At 43.1% G+C, this 12,668-nt stretch overlaps 1 protein-coding gene and 2 long non-coding RNA genes across 8 annotated transcripts in view; 1 reads left to right on the forward strand and 2 right to left on the reverse strand.

Moving 5' to 3' along the window:
• The window catches only part of LOC147753819 (uncharacterized), a 56,959-nt gene that overhangs the window by 41,117 nt on the left and 3,174 nt on the right, over window positions 1-12,668 (reverse strand). The window lies entirely within an intron of this gene.
• cwo (transcription factor cwo) overlaps window positions 1-12,668 on the forward strand; it is a 74,954-nt gene that overhangs the window by 2,587 nt on the left and 59,699 nt on the right. The window contains exons 1-2 of one of the 5 annotated variants that reach the window (XM_086973552.1): window positions 5,702-7,692; window positions 8,406-8,497. The exons of 3 other annotated variants lie outside the window; for them this stretch is intronic. The gene's annotated coding sequence lies outside the window, so the exon portion shown is untranslated. Of the gene's footprint in view, window positions 1-5,701; window positions 7,693-8,405; window positions 8,498-12,668 lie in introns of those variants that run through there. One more of the 5 variants, XM_022855384.2, reaches the window with a different exon arrangement.
• LOC147753820 (uncharacterized) overlaps window positions 8,707-12,668 on the reverse strand; it is a 6,751-nt gene continuing 2,789 nt past the window's right edge. Inside the window, exon 2 of one of the 2 annotated variants that reach the window (XR_015316023.1) lies at window positions 8,707-12,597. This is a non-coding gene — a long non-coding RNA (uncharacterized LOC147753820). Of the gene's footprint in view, window positions 12,601-12,668 lie in introns of both variants that reach the window. The other variant, XR_015316022.1, reaches the window with a different exon arrangement.

Raw genomic sequence — 12,668 nt, forward strand, 5'->3', positions numbered from 1 at the left:
CGGCAGATCCTTTCTTTGTCTAAAATAAAGAAATAGCTCCAGCACACGTTTCACTTTAGTTCCACTCCTAGATAACAGTGTATTGTCATGGTACTGAAGTGCTCTCCGATCACAAAATCATCATGCAGACGTGCGTTGCCAACCGGCGTACTCCGACTCTTGAACCGTGCTTATCGTCTGTGTGCGTCTGACGCAAATGCGACGTAAGTTACGAAGGCTACGAGACTGGACAAAGGAAAAAGATGATGGTGGTGGGGGGTGGAGGGGGCTCGCCAGAGGCAACGAAGCCGGGGTCAACAACCAAATGGGTCGGCGGTAGCGGCCACTTCAACCGAAATGGGTTAGTTATGTAATATCTAACTGTTGACTAGAGAGTTGTTAAACATTATGCCTGTTGGACTTAAACAGTGAGAACGACAACGGGATTGCTAATAGAATGTTAGGCTAGGATCTTACCTATTACGTATAATCCTAGAGGCTTTTGATAGGGCCCTAAAAAAACTCGAAATGGATACATGTAGGTGTATAATCGTGTCATTTGAACTGTAGGATTACACGCCTGGCCAGACTGGCGTCCTACGGAGTTGCCGCCGTCAGTAATAAATAGTTCAGCTGTTATAAAGTTCCGCTGCGTAACGTGGGACGACTAGCTGTTCTGTAATAGAGTTGATCGAGCCCATTTTCCTTCACAGGGTGTGTGTCTGTCGGAAACAAATCGCTTGGTGACATCCGACAGGAGAACGTGTAACGAGATAAACAAAGATGGTCGTTTACAGTCTAATTATGCAGCAAACTTGCAGAGAGCTGTGGTGACTGTTGACGCTTCCGATAAGCGATTACAAGTGCTACATCCATTCAACCACAGAAAAAAAAATTTGTCTCGATGCCAATTGTTCAAGACGACTTTTACTGTTACCTCAGCTTAACTGGTTGTCATTTGTCGGTTTAAGCATACGATCATAGACAGAACGTTACGTATATCGAGTATGTACGTACAGAGTAAGGGAAAGATGTTATCCGTCTACAGTTTGGCTAGAGTGGCATCATCAGGCCACATGTGTATCAGAGAAAAGGTCAAAATGCTCGTGTGCCTCGGCTATGACGGTGGCGACTGTGATGGCCACGGCCTGGATTCTGACAGGCCTCGTTGGCATCATCAGCTCAACGCACTGAGCACCGCTTTAGCTCGCAGCTGGCCTGTCTGTCCGTCTGCGAGCTTAGTTAGACAGCTTGGAGTAGCCCAAGCTGTGGCATGTGCTGGCTGGTCACTACGTTATGTTGCACTCCTGATATTGCCGCCGTTTGAAAAAGCCATCGGCTGTCGGCCAGCATAAACCACATCGTGTAATCATGAACCACTAAGGGAGAAAGGAAGCCATGGAGATTTTGTCTGTAACAGTTCTACAAAAAGACAAAAAGATTGGGGAAGGAGAACTATCTCGCACAGGTTGAAATCACCATTGACGGCTTGCTCACGTGTCCAAGAGCAATTAATTTCAATTCGAGACGTACAAATTTTATTTCGTGCCATTGATTGCTGCAGAACAACGTAGTGTAGGTGCAAGTTTTGTTGTATGTGCTAGATATGTTGACGACATAAGTTTAAATTAACAACGTTTACATGCAACTTTCGACGAACGGAAAGGCCGGGACATTTCTTCGGTTGTGATAACAACTTGCTATAAGTATCATTTATAGCCGCAGCTGCAATTACATCGCAACAAGGAGCAACTGCCAACCACAAAGGAGCTGGTTACTATATGTGAGCTCTCTTTTATGACAATTAATTGTCCTCTACTAGATCCTCTCTTGCTGTTGGGCTTTCGGTATATGTTGGAATTTTTGGGCTTTGAAAGAAACGTCCACTCACCAATGGACCACTCACAGATCTGCTAAGAAATAGAATTTCCATATTCTCCACCGAAGTCAAACTGTTGTCTCGTTACTGTATTACTTATATATATTAGTTATAACTTACTGACACAAAACAGTATGGGGCCAGTAAGTTCCATATCGAGCCACAACGAACGCTTCCTTTTGTCAGCATGGGAGCAATAAGCTCAGTTCATTATTACTCATCAGTAGAAAAAAAGACGATTACTACTATTACTCATCGAATAGATCTGAACGCCTTTTTCATGAACGTCATCAACTTGCTTTGAGTCGGCTTCCTTTCTAGGCGCGACGTAGATCTATCTTAAGCGGGTAAGTGCATATATATTGTTTAAAAATTGAAATTTCAGTTTGCTTACTCTTGAAGAGGATTTTTAGTAACACTAGTGGGAAAAAAAACAAGAGCGGGCTTGGATGCCATTTGATAAAATTTGCCTTCGCTGATCAAACTGCGGGCGTCCAACAATTGCGTACATGTTTTTTGTGTACATAACGTGCTGATAAAGAGAGATATTTCGCGCATACGATAAGTAAACTCTGGGTGTATCGCCACCGCTAGCCTAGCCGATACGCAACCTGATTGATATTTGGTGCCAGGTGTGCGTGCGCTCTAGCGAGCTGTTGACACTAGAACTGGGCTAACAGACTGAATGTAACAGAGACTGACCAGGCTCATTCGTCGATCGTCTACTTGACGCTGACGGACGAACCTTGGACGCTAAACGTTCGTCCTGTTTCGTGCCTGCCAATCGTATGTGCTACGCGTCACCGCGGTCTGTCAAGCAGCTCGAGCCGCTTGGCTTGAAAGCAGCTCTTTGCGAGACACTGACGGCGTACTTTCTTAGAAACAGCATGCATAGGCGATAACGCTCGGGCTAAATTAAAGAAGCCATTTTAAAATTAATAGTAGAAATATCGATGTCAGCTTCACTCATTTTTGCGTTTTGCTTTGACTCATTGAATAAATGTTTTGTTTTTTTTTTATTCCTGTTTCAGGAGAACATAACTGTCCGTCTCTTTCGGGTGTGCATATAATATACTTTACTATTATTTTCAACGCTTCATGTATGAAGAGCTCGATAATAATCATGTGAAAGCGGTGCACTAGCCTCTTCCTCGGTAGGCAGATTTTTGAGCAGCAGTGGGCACATGGACGGAAAGCTAAAAACCGAATTTGTGGGTTACGTATCTGTAGACGTACAACACCCGCATGATGAATTTTAATACATTGTCGATAATCATTTAATATGTTCATATATTATCGAACCCTCCTTAAATATATATATAACGGGGCTGAAAGCGAGCGACGGACAGGGAGAGAGTGAGAGGTTGCTGGATTGTAAATGATTGTTGTAGCGTGCATCCGTGCTTCGCGGTTCCTCCACTCTGTAACGACACGTGCGGTTGCAAGTTTTGCAACACGCGGCACGCCCTAACCTGAGACGATGAGTCTGTTTTGTTTGCTCAGTCTTGTTGACCACGTCCAATCAAAATAGGGCGTCAACTGCACTTCTGTCTATACGTCTTAGATAGAGAAAGTACGTGACGTAACCGACAACAGGGTCCGACCGCCCTTCTGACGGGCACGATCGACAACACACCTTTGGATGTAAGAGCGTTTTCTAATGTAACGTTTCAATAGCCTTTTGCTTGGCCAGAATTGTAATCATCATAGTTGGATTCTTATCGATCATCATGTCTAACGGTCGGATATGTCAGCAAAGCTCAGTGTCTGCTCGATTAAGACTAATTATGCGATTAAGACTAAGCAATGTTTGGAGTTTTATTTAATAATTGCCTTATTATTTCCTCAAGTGTTTTGCAGAAGCCTATATATACGTACCTATTTACGATCTGGAATATTTTCCGTAAGGCAGATATGCATTCTCTATTTAGTTCCATTTTTGGCCGGATACACACTCGCATATACTGACAACAGTCAGTTCAGCAGAGCTATTCAAACAGTATTTGGATTGTTTCCATACTTATGTGAAAAGCATACTACAGAAAATGTTAAAGATAATATCAAATAAGTGCCTTTATTTACAGAAGCTATGTCTTTATATATCGTTGCAGGCGAATCCGGCAAACTTTGAAACAGTCGGACTAGAATAAATCTTTGGTTTTTTTTCGTTCATTTTATTTTTGAAACATTTCGATTAGCGCTGCGGAAGTTTTTGAAGAGCCATAAACCTACGATTCACGTTTCCACATGTGGTTCTTCATTTGTGGCTTCTTGAAGCAAATCGATGATGGGATAGAGTGCCTACCCACTAGTTACCCCTTTTAGCGCATAAATCATACGGACACACAGAAAGAATAAGCGGATTGAATCCAATGCTTTTTTTTAGCTTTAGCAGGAGGTAACTGAAGCATTGTGATGAGGTCCGGCATTGCTATAAAGTAAGCAGACTGCATAATTTCAATAACCTTGCCAACGATCCATGAGTTCCTTAAAGGAGATAGCGTGCTGCATTAATTATCAACATTGTTTTATTTTCGGCTAGTATCTTATAGTAACAGATTCCCCTGATGCCCAATACATATACCATTACCACCTTACGTCCAAAACTGCTACAGGCTACGACTAAACTCAATTTCTCTCTAGGGCATTGCCATTCACTCGCCTGGTTGCTCTCCGGCGACGGTACAGATTGAACCACTGTGTTGCGATCATGTCTTCCAGGCATTTTTTTGTCGATTAAAACTCTGCAAATTGCACGTGGGTTACACTACACGCATTCTCATCCTAACTCTCGGGGGACCCATTTTTTACTCAGTTTCCGCAATTTTGCTATTTGGACCACAATTCTGTAACATGTTAAATGTCCGTTTTGGCCGACGAAGCCCTGAGGCCTTAAGCTATGCTTTTGTGAATCGTCTTTTCTTTTATAAAAATGTGTTCTTTCCTTTTCGCTGGTCTTCAACACTTCAATCTACGTTCTTAAAACATTTGCATCATTCGCATACTGTACTTGTTTCATTCAAGACTTGATTACCTAATGTCTTCATCATTCTTCGGTGAGTTTCCGCAGCGCTGTGACCGTCATGGAACGAAAACCTGACCACTTAGCGTTGATTGTTCCGAGTAAAAGGTGTGTTCTTTTTGAACTCGTTGCTGCTGGCGTAAATTCAAATGATTTTGATCAAAGTAATTAGCAGCTAAATCTCCACGTAATTCAAAAGTTGTTTAACTTTAAAGTCCGCTGGATCCGATAACAAACCGAACAAGTACCTCAAAGATGTTTCTCTACGTTGCGTTTCTGACCGTTTGCCGGCTGGATGTGTCTAATTTACGTTTCCTCTATAAAAGCAATCGAAAATCTCTTTGTCAGACCTTCTTTATAGAGTGTTCAATGCTGTAGCCGACGTTGTTGTTGCCCATGCCGTTTCAGCTTTCTGTAAAACGGCACAAGAAAACGCCGTATGTGAAAATAAAAACGGTTGCAGCACTGCGTAGCTGCCGCCGACGACATCGCTGTCGTTCCAGTCACGGACAATACCATCGTAGCAGCGGCGGAACGTGAACTTTAGAGCGGGAAAGAAGGTTAGCAGAAAGGGGACAGAAGAGCAAGAAGGCGAAATGGAGATGCTTTTTCCTGCCCCCCGCCGCTCGGCCCGTTCCACCCCCTCTTCTACTCCCGTCCGATCAGGGAACGGGCAGAACGGGGCTTTAACTATTACTACGACTATAACTAGTTTTGTCAGATGGTATTTGCGCATGTGTGTGTGTGTGTATGCAAATTTCTGGGTCTAAAGGTTTCTGGTAAGTGTTTTTGTGTATGTGTCTTTATGACTTGTGATCATACGGTGGCGGAGTCGTATGACGGCTGTCGCACTACCGTTGCCGACGTTGTTTTTCTTCTATGGCGATGCTAAACTTGTTGTCAGTGTTGTTAGCATAATCTTCTGTGTGGTCTTGCGGTGACCTTGGCTTTGTTTACGCGGAAGCGACCACCGCGAGTCAGTAACTCCGCTCAGTTGAATAACCAACAACTAAATTAACCAGCCAGTCTCGATCCATGCAGCCGATCGACCAGTCAAACGATGGCTAAATAAACAGCAGCCCCACTGGTTAACCGCGATTCTAGCAAACAGGGAAAGTCTAGCAGCATAGTCCCCGCAGCAGCAGTTGTTGCATTAGCTATTTGCCTGCTTTGTACTTTTGGTTCGTTCTATGTGCGGTTACGCGCAGCTTTGTTTCGAAGCGCGGTCGTCTCGTCGCGCGTCGATAATAGACGGCAGTAGTAGCTCCAGTCGGGCAAATACGATCAGCAATAGTACCAGCAAGCAATAACGATGCTATCGGTACAAACAATCAGTCGCGCTCGCAACAACGAGCAGCAGTCGTCGTCGTCGTCGTCAATGTTACCCAATCATTCGTCTGCTCACTCTGTGGCTCAATCGATAGGTTAGCGCTACGGCGCTCCGGTTGCTGGTTCAATCCAAACACAGCGGCCAACAATAACATAAAACAACAACAATAACAACAACAATAATACTACTCGTGAGTGCTTAGTGTGATGATCGATCGAAGGACCACCAGGTCGTTTATTCGTTGGTTGATTGGTACGGTCGATACTCGTGGGGAGCAGCGACTTGTGCGGTGAAGTTAAATGATCGTAGTTGACGATATGTGTAGAAACCACTTCAGCCAGAACTACACACTATCAAAACAGCTGCAGCTTCTGGTAGCCAACAGAATGGAAGAGAAAGGAGACTTTTCGTTACACGGTAACTTTGTATGTGACTTTTGCCGTGTGTCGCCGCCATTCTTACGATCTTGCTAACTAATTTTGTCAAGATACCGACGTCATCGTTTTTATTGGTTGAATGTATGAAAATCGTTGATGGACAGACAGGGTTTTTGCAGCGGTGGGAGTTTGGTAGGATTCTATTTAAGAGTAGCTACAAAATCCACTGCTCTCCATAACGAAAGACTACAGTACGGTACTAGTTCAGGTCTTGTGCTCGTCGAGGGATTGTTGCCGAATCATTCGGATAGTAGTTATCTAGAGTTCAACAAAGACGTAAATAGACAATGCGAAATTTACTTCGGACATAAAACAACCAACAGAGCTTCTTCTCATCACTGGGCAAGGCATAATAATGTAGCATACATTTGTGGCGATCCTTCCGGGGCAAGTGCTCTACATTTTCAAATTTCTATTCAAATATTTATCTGGAAAGTTGTATGTATCTGTCTGTTTGTGTATAGGCGCGCGTGAACAAGTCACGCGACCACCGCCAATCGTTCTCGTCCGCCCACGAGACAAGGGCCCTGACCTCTTCCACTGAACGAAGCTGTCGAGTAAATTAGTATCTTCTTGGCTAGTGTTTTGTCAAATAGTAACTTAGCGACTCTTATCACCAAATTAAGGTATTGTAAACGTATTAAAAGGTTTCGAAAACAAAATATGGCATTGGGACGACCTAGTTGATCTAAAGAAGTTCGCAGTAAGAAACACAAAATGATTGATGAATAAGTTCTGGATCTTTTAGTTTAATTTACTATTGGCTCAGTCAAGCGAACAACCTGAAGTTAGGTCTGCCAACCAGTGGCGGTGCGGCTGCCGCCATTGAGATCATACTATATCGTTGTAGCATAGCTTCAGCAGTTGCGCCACAAAGGGTTGATTGGTACAAGACAACGAAATCCCTGCTTTCTTTCTGTTTTGGGTACGTCCCGTATCGCCGGCAGGCACTCCATTAGACGATCGGACCCTGCCAGCACGAAACAAACCGTGTGTCTATGCTCGGGTTCGAACCTAGACTACAAACTGTCCCGAAGATTAGCAGGCAAGTAAATACGTTACCGACTGAGCTATCACAGGAATCTTTTTTACTTTTCGATTTAGTACGCATTAGCGACTGAAATGCCGCTCTTTCCTGGGACGGATTGTTGAATATGACTTTGTATGCACTTAGCGACAATCTGCAGTCAATTCGGCGAGTCATCGCCATATGGGTAAACAAATATACGTGTTCGTTGCTATTTACGTGACTATTATTTGCTACAATGATCTTATGCTGCTGAACAGGCAGGGACGGTTGCTAGCAGTTCTCTAGTTAAATGTAGCTCAGAACTACTCTTGTAGAACCTTGACAATCAAGATATCTAGTTTAAGGGTTAGTAAAGCCTTCGGCAGTTCCATAGCATAACTTCACGACGATCCCAAAACTGTCATCTTTCTGTTTTATCCCATTCTAGACGTTAGAACTTTTTCATGCAGGATAGAAATGAGAGGTTCTATATCTAGGACCCGAGCCCCATAGACGCTATAGCAGAATACGCTTTGCAATCCTATCAATACCTACATGTGCTGTACTCAAAACCAAACGTAGTACTACCTAATTTAAGCTAAACGAGCAATGAATCTCAAATCTTGCGAGGAGTTTTTTAATGCCTAATCCAGTTCCCGTTACAGTAACAATTAAATCGATGACGCTATTGTGCTGTATTCTTTGTGTGGCCAGAACATTTTTGCTATAAATGCCTCGTTTGATTCCAGTTCCGTTAACGTCTTTAAGCTTGTCCCCGCATCTGAAGTATACGTTGAAGCCAACGGTAAAACGAGCTCGTCTTCTTATAAGCCACAGCATGGTCAGTTCACAGCAATATCAGATTTACAAGGTCAGAATAGATTGAAGACGATGAAATAGACTAATTGCGACAAAGAAATTTCTTGCTATGTTACTATATTGTTTGTAATGAGGGCGTACCGTTAAATCACTTAAGATAATCAGAATCGATAATATACGCGTTCGTGTGATAAATGTTCATACTATTGTTTGTAGAATTTTGTTGTAGAATTGTTTTTTTTTCCTTTTTAAGTCTCATAGTGTTGACACATTTCCTATATTGTACGTAAATGCTTGCTTTTTAGCTTTATTTTTTAGTTCTACATTACCCTTTTCACGAGCCATGTCCAATATATAATGCTTCTGGCTATCGCAGTTCATAACAGTAGCCGTTCGTAACGAGCATCATAATGATGTCCTTAATAATATTATGAATAGGTGCACTATGTATGCACTGATACTGATCACATTATACATTGATGCATCACTTTAAGACGCTTCGATAGAACCATAGAAAGTTGAAAGTAGTTTAGACTACGTTCGCTAAACTGGGGATGAGTGTACCGCGAACGCTTTAACCGTGATTCTGGGCAGCATGCGATTCGTGTTCTAACTGTTTCTGTTAAAAGTCTGTTCTTTGAGGCAATTGGTAGAGCCTGAAATGCTGCCATGATACACCCTTAAATCTGGTTATTTAATACGAACTACTACTTTACATCTGCAACGAGACCATTCAAGCTTAATTCACAGCATAAAAAGGACGGATAACGATCGGTTCCATTTTCTAAAAAGTACGACGGTGTGCAGTTACTTCATGACAAAGACCTGTTCAGCCTTAGCTGGTAAACGGTAATTTCAGACTCCTGTTCCGTTTACTTTGCCAGTCCAGTCCCGCCAACGACAATAACAACGATTACGGCCGTTTTGAAACCGAGGATGAACCCGTGGCTTTTACGAGAGACAGCTACTCGGTCATGGACTGTTTACCGTCACTATTAGTGTTAATGGCAATCGGTTGATTGGCCGACTTATTGGAAAGCAGACAACGGAATAGTGGACGTTAAGGGAGTACGAGACGGAAGGGAGCAAGCTAACAGGCAACCCGATGTATCTCGACTGGTGGCAAAGGGTCGCGGTTCTCCAAGGTGACTGCCATTATGCATTCGCCAGCACACACAAAGCGACAGCTATGTATACATACGGACGAGAAAACACTGACTGATTTGCCTGCAGCTTGTCAGCCCAAATAATTTCTGTCTTTTACGTTATTTCGAAGATGCTACGATAAATGGTCTACACGAGGATCATTTTACCTCACGTAGCTGATGACTCTTCTGAATAGATATTAGTAACTGCGTAAGTTTCTTCTAGTGATAAGTAGCAGATGCGCTATGCGAGGTGTTTTGTGAACAAATTAATTCTTGTCTAACAGCCGTTAGAGCGGTCAAGTAATTCAGAAAGGTTTGTGAGAGTAGGGATCGAGTTTTCTGAGGGGTCTAATAACGTCCGAACTTGCAGATTTTCTACACGTGCACGAGTGGACCGACATATTTGGTCCCCTATAGGTACGGGACATGTCAGGAATATTTCTTCATTTAAAATTATAATTTGTATGGAAATAAGTATTAGCTTACCATACAAAACACTGCAAAGTGTTTTAGGTTGAATGTGAAGACTTTTGAATATGCGCGATCCACGCGCCGCAAGCGTTACCGTGCATAATCACTGAGCAGTCAAATTCTGTTGTACTGAAAATAAGCTGAAAGCAGCTACAGTGACTAATAATGAAAAACGTGTGATATCGATTGTGAAGTTCTGCGGCTGTGTCGGAAGGAGGCGATTGGCTGAATGAGGGATTAAAGTAGTATTTAACAACGCGGGTATTGAACGAGCAAACGATCAAAGAGTTAAATACTAGTAAGGTAACCAACTATTCTATATTCATCGAAATCGAGTGACAAATATATTCAGGAACGCTGCTTGGAAATATATACGTTATGGCAGTGGGTGCCTACACATCGACATTCGGTCGCCATTTCCGAATGGTGCTCACCTGTAATAAGCCGTCATTTTGACTCACTCGCAGTCTGTAAAAAAGGCAGGCCTACTACGCCTGCATATGCATAATAGGATTACGAATATCCATGTATAATAGTAATTGTGGTCGCTATCAGAGCAGCTAGAGTAGAGGTTCGTCGAAACTGGATTCGATTACTTATAGTTGGATAGAGTAGAACGGTCTTCCGGCGTAACCCGTACGATATGCGTACACATTTAGCCGCAGAATCGATCTGCATGACCGTTTGTGATCCTTAAGGTCGACTCCTAGATTGGTCTATTGCTACCGGCATGAGCGGGCTTAGCAATAGATGTAATACAGAGGGATAGCGTTCGGAGGATATCAATAATGGCATCCTTCAGACACGTATTTGAATCATCTTTAATTCGTCTACGTTCAGTGTTCAATGTTGACCAATCTATGTTGTCTATCATGAGGACTAGTAACACGATACGAAATCATAGGAGCTACGCGTTTTTCCTTTAGTTCGTTCATGGGTCAGCTGACTACATGACGATCTGTCATCACTTTAGTGTTTGTCGATGCAGTGAATTTTCCTGCAAGACATAAGCTTGCAAAACTCTATTACTCCCTTTTTTTTTTAACTTTTGTCACTCGATTGAATCGGACGCATGTCACTGTCAAATCACTGGTGCCACTATCACCACAATCATGCACTTTGACATCACAGTTACCAACAGCAGCAGCGGCAGTAACGGCGGTAACGTTAATGGCATTACTACCCCGCGTAACAAGCCTCACTATCTTCGTTCTAACTATGGTACATCTACACAGTCACAGATTATTTTTCATCGATAGTCGTCAGGCTCTGAACAATGCACTTCCTTGTTGTTGCCGTCGGCGTTGACGACGATCGTCGCCGCGAGGGGGTACAGTAACAAGACAGGATGGCGAACGCTTACTGCTGCCTGCAGGGTGAATGCCCTGCCCCGCGGGGTACATACTATCTGTCTCCCTCTTACATACATTGTGTGATTAAGTAACGAAAAGGTTAAAATTTATGCAGTATCTCCCCGAGGGTAATTTCGTATTTTGTTTGCAGCTCTTGCTAGAAACTCGGCGAGTGAGTGAACAGAAATGCGTTCACAGCCTGATCATGTCTTCACGAAATAAACACTCGATCTTCAGCCTTCCTCAGACTAGAGGTACTACTATATAAGCGTTAGACACCATAGTTTTACTGGATAGTCTGCGACACGATGTCGCGCTGTAATATTTAAGAAAAACTAATCGATGTGTATAGAAACCTCTTTAAATGACTGTTTAATTGGTGACCATGTTGCACATCTAGGGAATTAATCCATTAGAGACGGACAGCTGTTGAACTTACGGTATACTGAACGTACGGGTATGATGTAACAATTAAACAAATCACCATGTGCTGACAAAATCAGCAAGGGACCACATAACTGACTCGTGCATGCTGAAACTAAATGCTTTGACTTTCGTCGTCCGGAAGCGTCTTCCAGAATTGCCTTTACTCACTAAACACATCAGACGACTGTTCTACATCGCTCCCTCCTTTTTAAGCTATAATTAGCGTTAGATGCGTGTTTCTGCTAAGAAAACCAGCAGATATACTAGCAATAGGAGTAGGAGCGGCAGTAGTATTAGCAGACCGCCGATTTAGCGGATGGCGCGGTCTGCATGCAAACACAAAGAAAGCTTCTTTTTCGTTTTGATGGATTCGATCCTACGGATGAACGACAGTCTATTCTCTACTCCGATTTCAAAACCACCGTCTTACGCTACTTCCCTCGATCGCACCAGTTCATTTGCGAATGCTGATGTTGCGACGACGACAACTATTACTGCTATGGCCTGTACTGGTTAGTGGAGACTGATGATTGTGGTCATGGTAATGATGAGATGATATGAGACGAGATCTGGATGGACGGAGCGATGGACGAGGGCCATGACGAGCGTTTGCGGGAGTCAGGGGTGACACGGGACGCTCATCTCGAGAGGTCTGTGTGAACGTAATATTCTTCATCTTTTCATTTCTCACTGCGTTACGGCTCGCGTGTGATGTTCAGACGTGGCTGCTGCCATAGCAGAATAGATAATAATCAACAAAGCTACATTAATAACAATAAGAAAAAGGATGTATTAT

Source organism: Varroa jacobsoni, unplaced genomic scaffold (assembly GCF_002532875.2).
Source record: "Varroa jacobsoni isolate VJ856 unplaced genomic scaffold, vjacob_1.0 scaffold_204, whole genome shotgun sequence".
NCBI lineage: Eukaryota > Metazoa > Arthropoda > Arachnida > Mesostigmata > Varroidae > Varroa > Varroa jacobsoni.